We start from the raw sequence: 15,225 nt of genomic DNA, 5'->3' as shown, positions 1-15,225 counted from the left end.
AACCTGTGGGTATCTCATTTTCTATCTTTTGAGAGCCTAAACAATGATTTGCCACTTGAGTGAGTTGCCATCAAGGACAACACCTGTGCCATAGCGCCAAACCGGATTCATAATGCCAACAATCTCCCCCATTAGACTTGATGGCAACCCCAAGATCCTCAAAGTCATTCACCCCCTTTATCATCAAGGGCAAGGGGTGAAGCTCCCCTTGAGAACATGTTGAAAACTCTGTTCTGCTGAGTTGATCATGCTCCCCCTGACTGTAGGCCAGATCTGCAAAAGAAATTTTCTTCAAGAAGAACCATAAACCACCATACACCAAATGACCTTCCTATCACCAAAAGATTCTAGACATTCATCACCCAACCAAGTGGGGATCATCCTCCCAATCAAGTGGGGTTACATCAGAAATTTACATATGACCACCAAGTACATTACATCATTCATCCCGGACATAGGCCGTTACATGACCTTAACAAAAGACATAGAGACAAAACATTAGCAACAATATTCAGATCAGCATCCATGTACTCCTTCTGTACATGCTCCTCCAAGATCTTCTACAATAATGCCAACAATGCATTATTAGAAGAATATATGCTCCCCATGAACTTGTGCCATTCAGTCTTCGACCAATCCATAAACCAGCGAATGTACGTGTGTACCCCATTTGAAACTCGCGTACAACCAACAATCTCTAAAACATACAAGATTCAACAATAAGATGATGCATCAACTACCCCTAGCTTTTGCCTGAGGTATTCAAAGGTCTCTCTAGGCAGCGGTTTGGTGAGTATATCTGCAACTTGTTCCTTAGAGGGAACATACTCCAACTTGACCTTTTGTTCAAGCACTTGTTCCTAAAGAAAATGATACTTGATTGGTATGTGCTTGGTTTTTGAATGCATGACAAGATTCTTTGAAATACTGATTGCACTTGTATTATCACAGAGGATGGAGATAGGTGGAGTACAAGTGATTTGCATGTCTTGCAATGTTTGCACCATCCAAAGGAGTTGTGTGCAGCAAGATGCAGCAGCTACATATTCTGCTTCAGCTGTAGATAATGCAATAGAGCTTTGTTTCTTGATGAACCAAGATACTAATCTAAGACCCATGAAGAATGCACCACCACTATATTGTTTTTCCTGTCATCCACGCTTCCGGCCCAATCTGCATCTGTATAAGCACGAAGTGTGAGATATGTATCTCTAGGATACCATAAGCCATAGTTTTGAGTTCCTTGAAGGTACTTGAAGATTCTCTTAACTACCTGAAGATGACTTTGGATTTGCCTGAAATCTTCCAACAATTCCCACTGCATGTATGATGTATGGTCAGGTACCTATCAAATAAAGCAGACTTCCAATCATGGATCTATAGGTTGGTTGATGTACCACTGCTAACTCATCATTCACGCTGAGGCTGCATCTTGTCACCATAGGGGTACATACTGGTTTCGAATCCTCCATCCCATATTTCTTCAAGATCTGCTTGAGATACTTCGTTTGTGACAAAAAAATACCATCTTTGTTTTATTGGACTTTCAAACCAAGGAAATATGTGAGCTCACCAAGCATGTACATTTCAAACTCCTTTTGCATCACCAAGGCAAACTTTTGACTCATGTCTTCTTCATTTCTACCAAAAATGATATCATCTACATACACAAGAAGTATTAGCAACTTTTCATTATCAACCTTTATATATAGATTGTTGTCAGTTGATCCTTTTATAAAACCTTGTTGATGAAGATATTTATCCAACCGATAATACCATGCCCTAAGAGCCTGTTTAAGACCATAGAGAGCTTTTTTGAGCTTGCATACAAGATTTGGATCATTTCCATGGATGAACCCATCTGGTTGTTCAATGTACACTTCTTCATTCAAGTCTCCATTCAGAAAGGTAGATTTTACGTCCATCTGAAATACTTTGAACTTTCGAAAGCAAGAGAGAGCAAGAAACATTCTTATAGCCTCAAGTCTAGCAACTGGTGCAAAGGTTTCTTCAAAGTCTATGCCCTCTTGTTGCACATATCCTTTGCAAAAAATTCTTGCCTTGTTTCTAAGCACATCTCCATTTTCATTTAGTTTATTTTTGAAAATCCACTTTGTCCCTATGACATTCTTATCTTTTGGTCTAGGAACCAATTCCCAAGTGTTATTACTTTCAATCTATTCAAGTTCTTCATCCATTGCCTTGACCCATCATTCATCTTTGCATGCCTCTCTTACATTTTGTGGTTCAGTGGAGGAAAGTAATGTCAAATAGCTTGAAGCTTCTGCAATTGTTCTTCTTGTTTGTATGCCTGCCTCCTTTTGCCCCAAAATTTTAGATTTTGATTCTTTTGAACATACCTGGATGGAGTCTTTTCTTCTATCCTTATCTGTTCCTCTAGTGCCTCATGGGTTTCTTCTTCATGATGAATCTGATTTGATATTGATGGATAGTCCTCATCATCTTCGAAGTCTTTAGATCTTACCTACCTAGGAGTGTTTTCTTTTTCATCCACCACTACATCAATGCTGTCGACAATTCTTCCAAGCCTTTTATTGTAACATTTGTATGCTTTGCTGTGAGGAGAATAACCAAGGAGAATGCCTTCATCTACTCTAGGTTCAAACTTGCCAAGATTTTCATCATTATTTTTAATATAGCACTTGCTTCCAAAAATTTTGAAATGTTTTACCAAAGGAGTCTCACCATACCAGATCTCATGAGGAGTTTGAGTGTTGTTCACTCGAATATTTGTCTCGTTGAGAATAATAACTGCAGCAAATGCGGCTTCACCCCAGAAGGTTGTGGGAGTTCTAGACTCATCAAGCATAGGACGAGCCATTTGTTGAACCATTATGTTCATCCTTTCCACCACTCTATTTTGCTGACGAGTCTTAGCTGTAGAGAATTTTCTTCTTATTCCATGTTCTTCACAAAAGTCAAAAAATTCATTCGAGGTAAACTCCCCACCTCTATCAGACCTGAGGCATCTGATTTTGTGATCTGATTCGTTCTCCACCAAGGCTTTGAATGATTTGAATTTTTCAAAGGCTTCGTCTTTGTGCTTCATAAGTCCTATCCAACACATCTTGGAAAAGTCGTCAATGAATAATATGAAATATTCTTCTCCTCGAGGTGATCTTTTCTAGATGGTCCACATACATCAGTGTGGACAAGTTCAAGTGGCCTGATGGCTGATCCTTCCTTCTAAGGGAAGTTAGTTCTGGTTTGCTTACCAAATTGACACAATTTACAAATTGTATTGTCTGGAATTCTGATGTCTGGAAGACCACGAACTACCTGGTATTTACATGCTTTCCTTATCTCTGAGAAGCTAAGATGCTCCAATATTCTGTGCCATAACCAGTGTTCAACTTTATTGCTTAGATAGCATTGATGTTGTCCTTCTTGGAATATGTATAAATTATTTGGAGTCCTTATGCCTTTGATCACTATTTTTCCTGTATCAAGATCAAGCACACTACATCCATTTGATCGAAATATTACCTCCGTTCCTTGATCACACATATGACTAACACTCAACAAATTATGCTTTAACCCATCAACATACATAACATTTCCGGACTTGACCTTTTCTTTCAACTGAACAGAACCTTTGCCTTTTATGAGCGTAGGGGTGTCATTTCCAAAAGAGACCTTCTCCTTCTCTAAGGCACTATATGACTGGAGTTTTTCCTTATCACTTGTCATGTGTTTCGAACAGCCACTGTCAATGTACCATTGATTTTCTTTCCCTTCTGCATATAAAGCTATACCACATCTCTCTGGTTGTGTTTCCTTGATTCTCCATGTTTTGAAACTTGAGGCTTTCTCCTTCTGAGTTGTCTGCTGAAACCTGCTCCTGCATTCAGAATCTTCATGACCGAAGTTGTTACAAATAAAGCATTCTATTTCATTTTCAAGAGTAGAAAAGTTATTGTATGTTCTTTTCACGATCCCAGTCATGCTCCTTTGTTTTTGAGCTTCTCTATTCATGATTGTCTTATAGGCAACATATTGAGCTGCTTTGTGGCCAAAGTTATGACAAGAGAAACATTGGCCATTGAAGAAACTCCTTTGATTATCAAATCTACTAGCCAAATGATTGTAGTTTCTATTGACATCCATTCTTGAGGCAAATTGAGAAGGTTTTACCTAAGGCTGGTTGTATCTTTTGTTTGTCCTTAAAGTAGATTGCCCACAATTTAGCTGATAGTCTTTATTCATTCTTGAGGTAAACTGTCCTTGATTTACCTGATGATTTCTATTAGGCCTTTGCTCGCTCCTCATTGCTACATCAAGATAACTTTTGGAGGTGGATGCTTGAGATGCTTCTTTATTATATCCCCGACCTGTCTTGATTAGTGGAGAACACTACACATTGATAATCTCATCCAAAGTTTCAGATCCTTTAATAAATTTAAGATTAAGAGCTTTTGTTTTCTCAATCTCTTTTCTAATACCAACAATTTCACATTCTAACTTTTCATGAAGTTTTTCTTTTTTAGCCAGTTGGAATTCCAAAGTATCAATAATCATATTTTTCTCTTCTAAACAAATTTTGAGTTTATAAATCTCTTCATACAGACCTTCTTCATCTATAGCATCCATGAAATCATCATCTTCAAAAGCCACTAAGAGTCTATAATTGTTACCTTTTTCATCTTCATTACTATTTGAAATTCCATCACTGCCTTCATGAGTGTAATAACTTTTCTTATTTACATTTTGTTTCTTGTTCCATATGATAGGTTCCTTACCTTTATCAAGCTTGTCTTTATGAGGACACTATGTAGCATAGTGACTGGCTCTTCCATAAGAAAAGAATTTGAAAGGTAACTTACCTCTGAATCTTCCAGCACCCGTTGAAGGTTCTTGACAAAATTTGATTCTTTGTCTTCTTCTGATAGATGTCCTGACTCATAGTAATCTCCTTTTCTTGAAGCCATGAATGCAACTTCTCTTCTATCTGATGGTCCTCCTTTCCTCATTTTGTAAGCGGTCAGAATTCCGTGCAGCTGTGACATAGTGAGGTTTCGTAGATTCTCCTTTTCTTCTATTGCAAAAACTTTAGATTCAAATTTAGGGGACAAGGATCTTAGAACCTTTTCAACCACAACAACCTCTTTTACTTCTTCACCCAAGTTTTTCATACAATTAACAATCTCATCTACACGAAGGAAATAGTTAGCCACACTTTCATCATTTTGCATTCTGATATTTTCATACTAAATTTTGAGGGTTTGAAGTTTTTCTCGTTTTACCTGTTCATCTCCTTCATAGCTCAGGACAATCTTGTCCCATATTTCTTTTGCAGATTTATACTGCATAACCTTGACGAACTCTGATTGAGATAGACATCCTAATAGAGTATTAACAGCCTTTGCGTTTGTTTCATATTGCTTCTTACTAGCCGGATCTGTAGGTGTTGCTGACGGAAAAGTGTACCCTGTATCTATGATATCCCAGACTTCTATACCAAGAGATTGAAGATATGCAGTGACTCTTACCTTCCAATATACGAAGTTTGTCCCATAAAAAATCGGTGGCCTGATCGATGCTTCTCTCTCGTAGTTTCTCATGATGATAGATCTTCGTTCAAGTGATCAAGCTTGTTCTGAAGGACCTGCTCTGATACCAATTATTGGAAATAATACTGAGAGGGGGGGTGAATCAGTATTGTCAAATTCTTTTCAATATTCCCTCTAGATTTATAATTTAATTTATTCTTCAGATGTTGACCATTAATTTGAATGTCAGTACCATATAATAATTAAAGGAACAAGAAAAATAGACAGCCACACCAAAGAACACCAGATATAAGGTGGAAACCCAATGTGGGTGAAAACCACCTGCTGCAATGTGTCTCTATATTCTTTAAATTAGAAACTCCTTTTACAATGATTCTGTACTGGTGCAGTCCTTTACCAGTACGCAAGCTGCAACCTGCAGAGAGGTACAACCCTCTCTCATTTTCGAGACTCTCCTAGAAGGGAGCTACAACCCCCTTAGCTCTTGTACTAGCTGAGCTACTAATACGTAGGTGCTGACCTACTTCTTTTCTCCCAAGGACCATGTTTCATTAATTTTCAGACTAGATCCATGAACATCAAATAGTCATCAAGTACATGTGAATCAACCAATCTCCTTTTACAATCAACTAATGAATCAACCAACAGGCTCTTAGAATGCAGTAACCAGAAAAGCAATACCAGTAATCTAAACCCAAAATTCTGCAGCTATAGACAAAAGGCAGCCAACAAATGTTTCAAGAAAATTTCGCAACTTCATCGATAGAAACCTGCGAATATCCGTTGTTCTTCTATGTCTAGCCTGCGTAGCTCCGCATCTGCTCTGTCTACTTGACAGCGCACCTCCGCACCCAATCCGTCTGTTGAACTACGCACCTCCACACCTACGCCGTTTACTGGATTGCAGATCTCCGTACCTGATTCGTCTGCTGGACTGCGCACCTCCGCACCTGCGACTTCTGCTGGACTGCGTACCTCTGCAGCTGTGGCTTCTGCTGGACTGCGTACCTCCTCACCTGCTCTTGTCGCTGAGCTGCGCACCTCCATGCCTGCGCTGTAGATCACCTGCGGACTTCCGAATAGAGCCAAATTATTAGTCCTCCAATGTGCCACAGACTGTCAGATCCACAGATCTCATCATGTGCCAAAGAGATCACGACCCTCAATTGATCTGTCTTCTCATGCTTAGGTTCAACTCTAACTCACCAACCAATTATTTCAGATCTTGTTCCTCTTAAGATATTCAACACATAAGTGCTTAGCCAATTGATCTTCTTTCCTTTTTATAGGCAAGCCCTTACTCAAACCATGGAACAAAACCATAGAAAGCCAATACAAGGGACCTAAAAACTGAGCTTCAATATTTTAGAAGCAATTCCATGGACCAAAACCATAGGATCAAACACGTCAGACTAGATACCATGAACTAATCATAAAAATTCCCATGTGCACGCTTCTCTGCATGAAAGCGAGTGAATTTGACGTCCGCACCTTTTGTTCGGAAGACCTGCGGGTATGTCTGCACTTCTTTTTTGGGGCACCTGCAGGTCTGTAGCTTTTGTTAAGTGCACCTACGGGTATCTCATTTTCTATCATTTTGAGAGCCTGAACAGTGATTTTCCACTTGAGTGAGTTGCCATCAAGGACAACACCTATGCCATAGTGCCAAACCTGATTCATAATGCCAACATGATGGTCAATTATCACAATGTGACATAACCTTTGAGGAATGTTATAATTCAGCATAACCCTTCAGGAGCGTTGTAAGACAGATAACCTTTAATGTATGTCACGTTGCAACATAACCCTTAGTGAAAGTCATAATGTGAAGTGAAGCATTAAGGAAATTTGAGGTTAACTAAGATGAATGTCATAATGAAACATAACCATTGAGAAACATAGAAATTTCACATAAGTCAACCATAGTGAATGTCATGTCGTAATTTGGAGTAATCATTGAGGAATATGACATCTATTATTGAGAATCACTATGTGATATGACCATTAATAAATGTTGTAATGTGTCACAATAATTAATGAATGTTAAAGCACAAAATAGCTATTGAGGATGCCATAGTGCAACATAACCATAAAATGTTTACATAATAATTAATGAATGTCATAATGTGATGTAACCACTGGTAATATATCAACTAGAGATAAATAACCTAAGTTGAATGTCTTACTGTAACATAAGTATTAAGGAATTTTGTAATCTAGCAGAACCCTTTAGTAATTTGACAACAAATCATAATACTTTATGTATGTCATGATGAAACATAACCATATTATCCATCTTTGAGTATCACAATATGAAACAATCATATTATCAACCATGGTTAACCAAAGTCAACCATAGGTGGGCACAATCAGCAACAATCAAACATGGTTAAACAAATCAATCATTATCAACCATAATTAGCCATAGTCAAACATGGTCAATCATTTTTAGCCATAGTGAAACATAGTCAACCATGGTCATAGAAATCCAACTTTGTTCAAACATAGAAAACCATAGTCAAACATGCTTAATCGTATTCAAATATGGTAAGATTTGGCTAAGCATAGTGAACCATAACTAACCATGGTCAAACTATGGTCAACCATAGAACATCTTGGTCACCCATGGTCAAACCATAGTCAAGTATGGTTAATCATGATCAACCATCCCCAACAATAATAAGACATGGTCATACACATTTAGACATGGCCAAGTATGGTCAACTAGAGTCATCCATAGTCAACCATAGTCAAACTTTGGTTAACCATGGTCAACTATAATAAACTATATTTAATTGTAGTCAAACACGGTCATCACTAATAACCCATATTCAAACATAGCCAACCATAACCAATTATAAACAACCATTGTAAAACATAATCAACAATAATTAATCATAATTAATAATAATAAACCAAAATCAAATATCATAAATATTTCAAATATCATAAATATTTTAATGTTTGATATTAATATTTTAATTTAAAAATTACCCACCCACCCACCCATGTATATCATTGATCAATTAACACAGCCACTCATTAAAAATAGTATATATACATTAACTACACCATTTCCCACCCTTTTTAAATTAATAACATTCATCAATATACATCGACAACTTTTAATTTAATAATCATACTAATATAAAATAATATACCATAAAATATACTCTAAACAATATTAAACAAGAACACTATTACATTAAATATATTGCTTAAAAGTCCAAAGGCACTTTATTAATTTAAATTTATTAAGTTCATAACAGCAATTTGTAGTTTTCCAAAATGACAATGCCAACATACTTTAACGAATGGTAAAGAGTAGAATTTATCTAAATCGTATTTAAAAAAACTTATAGCGCAGTAGTCAAGTCAATAGTTAATTTTAAGTGTATATACACATGCAATTATAGGCATAGGAATAAGATTATAGATAGGAATAAGAGTAGTCATAGAGTGTATGCTACGTCTTTATTACTTGATTATAATTAACCTATGAAGATATTATCTTCATATGATATCATGGGACATCGCGGTTATTATGAGCTCCGCTGACATCACTTGAGACATGAAAGCTATTGGAAGATGGAATTGTCATCCACTAAGTGGTTGTCAAAATTAGTACAAGTAATTTCCCTTTTCCTCAACGTATGCATATCATTGAATTCATAGCAAAAACTCTTTACTCATGAAATTTCCTTGGTAAAAATGGTCATTTTGATGATGTTATTATTACAAAAGTTTTTATAACTTTTATTTTTATTTAATTAAAAAATTAAAAAATATTAAATTAATATAAATAATGGCGGGAATTTGGTTAAATTTATTTTTAAAAAATTATAATTATATAGTTTAAATAAGAATAAGATTTTTGATGGTGAAAATGGATTCAACATCATCATTGACACTCAAAATTTTAAAATTTGATAATTATAATTTAGATTTACAAAAATTTCTACCAGATTTTTATTAAAATTTCCATAATTTTCAGAATAAATTTACAAACTAATTAAACTACAATTTAAAAAAATATATAATTAATTCCATTGTATCTATAACATATTACATCATCAATTTCATTACATCAATTAACTCTGTATAATTAATTCTTCATTTGACTTTGTTTATCCTAGTTTTCCCATATAACGATTAACTTTTTTAGTCAACATATTTTGTAATTATTGGATTACAAATAGATATTTTAAAAATTAAAATTGAATGACCTGCAATTGACTGTGTTTATCATTTTTTCCCATTAAGACAATTAACTTTGTATGTTTACATATTATGTAATTATTGGGTTAAGCCAAAGATATTATAAAAATTAAAATTGAATCATTTGGATTATGCAAAAGATATTTTAAATAGCGAATGTCGATACGGTTTTTTTGGAAATTTTAAGAAATTTGGGTTATAGTTATAAGTTTTAAGATTTTGGATGTCTAAAGACTTTTTGATGATGCTGAATAGAAAAGAAAACAAAATTCAAACACTCCTGTCAAATTTATTGAGATGATGCTGAATAGAAAAGAAAACAAAATTCAAACACTCCTGTCAAATTTATTAAGAAAAATAGCCAAATTCTAACTATTTTTGTGTGCTCGGGATAAATTTTCTGCCTCCTGGAGAACACGGCATGCCCAACTCAAAAAAAGGATTTAGGAAACTTGCACCGTGAAAATCCTCGGTACGCGAATACCACTGTGTTATGTGTAATACAACCTAACACGTTGAAATGGTCTAAAATCATAGGCTAAATCGTCTTCACATTTTCTGGTCAAAGTCCGTGCTCATTAGGAAGGAAATTCGTAAAAAGGTTAAACTAGCAATTTCACGAGATGTTGCAAAGGAAACATCTTAAAGCATAAGTGACATATAAAAATTTATTAAAGATAAAAATTAGTGAACAAAGTGTTACTCAAAGTTATAAGGTAAAGAGAAATCACTTATATTATGCCAAAGAGAAATCACTTACATAAATTTATTAAAGATAAAAATTAGTAAACAAAGTGTTACTCAAAGTTATAAGGTAAAGAGAAATCACTTATATTATGCCAAAGAGAAATCACTTACATTATGCCAATTTGAGAAATTCTATAACCTTTCCAACATAGATTGCCTCTTAATATTCAAAGATGGTCTCTCACCAGAGTCATTGCTTAAATGTTTGGCTGAAGCAAGTGTATGACTAATGACCCCTCAGTCTCCTGTTGCTTCTCAATTATTCAGAAAAGTTGTAGAACAAACAGAGATCATAAGATTATGGATGCACAAAGAAGATAATGAAATCTGCACTGAGCAATGTGAAATCATAGAAGAATTTTCAGATAAAGCTTCCGAATTTGCAAACTCAAAAAACATCCCAGGAAACCAAATGAATAATTATCGAATTTTATACATTTCACACATGCCACATCGCTTCCCACAAGCCACAAAATAAGATATGAATTCAATCCATAAAAGCCTTCACTTACAAATATAAATTATGTAAAAAAAAACTGCATGATGGAGGTACTCAACGATCATGCAGTTTTTTCGCGTGATTGAGGCATTAGGTGGTTGTGCAATTTTTGGGGAGATATCAATATGACGATAGAAGTTAGTTTTATCGTCTAACACAGAATCGATGGCGGACAACCGAACAAAATAGCAGTTTAGGGAGTTGATTTTAGAAGAGAACGCCATAAATTAACACAAAATTGATTAAAATCAAACATTTCTACTATCGGATGCATCTTCCATACGTGCACGCTCATCGCTGCGCTCATTGCGAGAAATAACCACCACCAAGACAGTAAGAACGATGACGTTAAGTTATTTTATGTTTGCGGTTTCAAAGGGAAAAATAGATTTACTGCTTTTAATAATTCTTGTGGTATTTAATGGTGTATATTATAGAATTTAGATTTACCATTTGAAGTTTTTTTGGTAGGATTTTAAAATTTAAACAAAACTATGTTTTAAACAAAATCTATCAGAAAATATAAAAATAAAATAATTCTGGTGGTAGTTGATAGTGTATATTATATAATTCAGATTTACCATTCAAGAAATTTTAGCAGCATTTTAAACAAAATCCATCTTAAAATATCACCAAACATAAAAATATTTAATAATAAGAATATGCTTTTTTTTTTTTGTTTTAATTTGAAAATATTATAATACAATTTAGAGTCAGAATTTTTTTTTATTATATAAAATAAATTTTCCCATGTGAAAAGTTCGAGAATCATGAAAAGTTTTTAATTAATTATTTTGTATAATCTTAATGTGTAATGAAATTGTTTTATTTTTATTTTTTGAATTATGACCATATAATTTTTTAAAAGATTGCGATTTTCCGGATATGTTTTTGAATATATAATTGCACGTAATATATTTGAATTTCTTTGGGTACTCATATAATATAGATTGTATATTTCAAAATTATGATTCCAACATATTTCTAAAAAAATATTGATGCCAAAATATGTCTGTAAAAGAGTCAAAATATAGAAAAGTTAGACTCCATGTAAATTTAACCGCTAAAATTTACCATTACAATATTTTTTTATCTATATATATATATATATATAATATTATCCCATGCAACAATTAATACTCTCAAATTAAGTGAATTATATACAATAATTTATATTCTATTTTATAAAATACTTAATACTTTATAATAAAATTTAGATTATCTATATATATAATAATAATAATAATTTTATATCTTTATTGATATATCTAATTTTTAGTTCAAGAAAGTGAGTTGTGTCTATCTAAATCTCCTAACAATCCAAAGAAATCAAAGGAGAAATACCATACCCTTAAAATAAGGGAATGAGAACTTCATTATTTTTCTTTGGCTAATTAAACGGAGATGGGCAACAATCATATAAGTTTTAACGTATAAATATTAGGTTTTGAAGATTCCTAGATTACTTGAAAGTGAAAGGCAAGTTATCCTATCCTATTATGTTTTAATAAAAAATAGTATGTTATTATTATATCTTAATTAAAAATTGAAGAACAATAGTATATTAAAATGAGATTAATAATTTTTTTTTTTAATTTTAAAAGTAATTTTGTTTTTATAATAAAATAGTTGGTATAGATTGGATGTTTTTATTATTAACTTAAAATCAATAAAAAATTGTTATATTTTAAAAAATTGTTATATATCGAGATTTGCAAGGTGTTATTTTGTATGGCAACTTAGGTTAGAAATTTAATGGTAGTTGGGAAGAGCAAGTAAAGTCCAATAATGTTTAAGGTTGATATGGCCTAGACCAAGCGTAATCTGAAAATAATGCTATATTTAATTCCTTACCATATTATTGAAACCATAATGATATATCTTAGATTCCAATATCACCTCTCTTATTTAGTTCATCATTGAATTCCAATATCACCCCTCTTGTTTAGCTATTTATGTAAATAAGTAAAAATCAAAGTTTCTCATGATTAACCATCATCTCTTATTTTCATGATCAAGCATAAATTATAAATTCAAAGAGTGTGAAGAAACTTTATCACATCCACAATGGAGATCTTCCCATGATTCTTGTAATTAGTTTTGAGCAGATGGATGTGTGCATGTGCTTGCCAAATTTTTTTATTCCTTACATACATGTATATCTTTTTGGTATAATCTTTTTAATTTCATTATCACCTTTATAAATATAAAGATAAGCTTTTTTTGCCAAGAAAAAAAAAATAATTTCATTTATAAGTTAAAATGAAAGTACATTATGCATATACATTTAACATTGTGTATTTCTTCCATCTATTCGAGAGGTCAGGCGGAGACACTGAATCTAGATATATCTACATCAATGCTTTTTAATAAGAAAACTTTCATAGTTGTGACAACATGTATCACCTGAAACTATACTCATAGCCAAAAAATAGAAATTATACATTATAATTGTTTCTGTAGGAAGCAAATCAATACTTCCATAAAAAAAACGAATGCTAGAGCTCACAAAAATTTCCATTGTCACAAAAAGTTGTTTGAGAAAAAAAATTTGTACCCAATCAATGCCAACATATATGGATTTGTCTTTCACTTGTTAAATATATAATAGTTCATAATATAATAAAAATGTTAAAAATATGCAACTGCAGTCAAATTCCACTTTGGACTACTCATTTGATGGACATGATGATGGTATTGAGTTTCTCTTTTCAAGAGGACAAAAATTGACCTAAATATCACCTCGTTCGGACAAGCAGAAGTTGGTTTTTTATTTTGTGCACCCACTCATAGATATTGGATCAAGTCGGCCTCACTCTCATACGCACTTGGACACGTCAGCCTCAACATCAAATGGACATTTTTGGACATGCCTAGAAGCTCATTTAGACATCATCACATCATCACATCAAGAATCTTATTCTCTTCTATCTGATTTGGTTTGACACATTGGTGAAGGAAGGGGTCGTACAAGGGTCTGAAGTCACAGATCTAAAGTGTGTACAAAATTAGGGTTTTTGTTCTGGACACACATACAACACTGGGAAATTTCGTCCACATACACATGAATGCTAAGGGAAAGGGAGTGTTTAGGATCTATAGACACACGCACGCTAACCTGAAGGGAGTGTCTAAGGGTTTTACTATTGTTAACCATCATCCAACGTTTTCTGAATTTATTTGAAGTCTGAATCAAGTTGTCTCTGATATATTCTACCACTGTAAACTATTTTATGAAGTTGTTGGGTTGTATTTCTGATCATATTGTATTAGGCTCATTGTACTCTCTGCTAAACATTTTATAACAATCCAATGAAAGAAGAATTTCAAAGGGTTTTCCCCTAGTGGGGTTTTTCCCTAGTCTTTGACCAAATCTGGTGTCTCTTTTTAACATGTTGATTGTTTTCTTTGTCATTGCATATATTGTTCTATCTTCAATTACTATTAATGAATGGAAAGACTAACTGTAATTGGAAATATTGCTAATTAAAGTTTGGAATTGGGCTAAAGTAATCGATACAACATAGAACAATCTGAAAAATAAGATGGTTTTAGAGCTAAGGTGAAGGACAAGCCCAAAAGGAGACAAGCCTTGAAGCACTCATCTTTGGTAAGTTGAAAGAATTGATCTAGTCAAAGTCAATCTGACTTCCTACTTCAAGATTGATGAGAAGTTGGGTGATTTGTCTAATTTTGTTGAATGGAAAGTTAGGTTGGAGATCATAGCTGATAACAATGATGCTTTGGACTACATTCAATGAAAGGTAACTAAGCCTCTAGAGAATGGATCTGCTGTTTCCAAGAACAAGCACAAGAAAGGTGAGTTGAAAGAAAAGCAAATTATAGTTGATGGATTATAAGATAATCTACTTTCATATGTTGGAAACTTGAGAAGGTCTAAATACATGTATGATAAGGTAGCCGACATGTATGAGGTCAACAATTTGAATGAAATACTCACCTTGAAATGTCAACTCAAACACACCAAGATGAACAAAGGAGAGTCCATACAATCCTACATAATGAGGATCTCTTGTATTGGAGATCAATTTCAAAGAGTTGGAGAAGTTGTGTTTGACAGGGAACTGGTGGTCGTGACTTTAAGAGGTCTCCCTCCTATTTGGGAAACATTCATCAATACTATAAGAAACACAAATTTCCTCCCTTCATTTGATGAGTCAAGGATGATACCAAGAGGAAGGATTCAAAATCAGGAAGAAAGAGAACCCG

The sequence above is a fragment of the Pinus tabuliformis genome, chromosome 1_1, assembly GCF_031772625.1.
Source record: "Pinus tabuliformis cultivar Carrire ecotype Pingquan chromosome 1_1, CPIR1, whole genome shotgun sequence".
NCBI lineage: Eukaryota > Viridiplantae > Streptophyta > Pinopsida > Pinales > Pinaceae > Pinus > Pinus tabuliformis.
The sequence above is the reverse complement of the archived record's forward strand: the minus strand, read 5'-3'. Positions refer to the sequence as shown.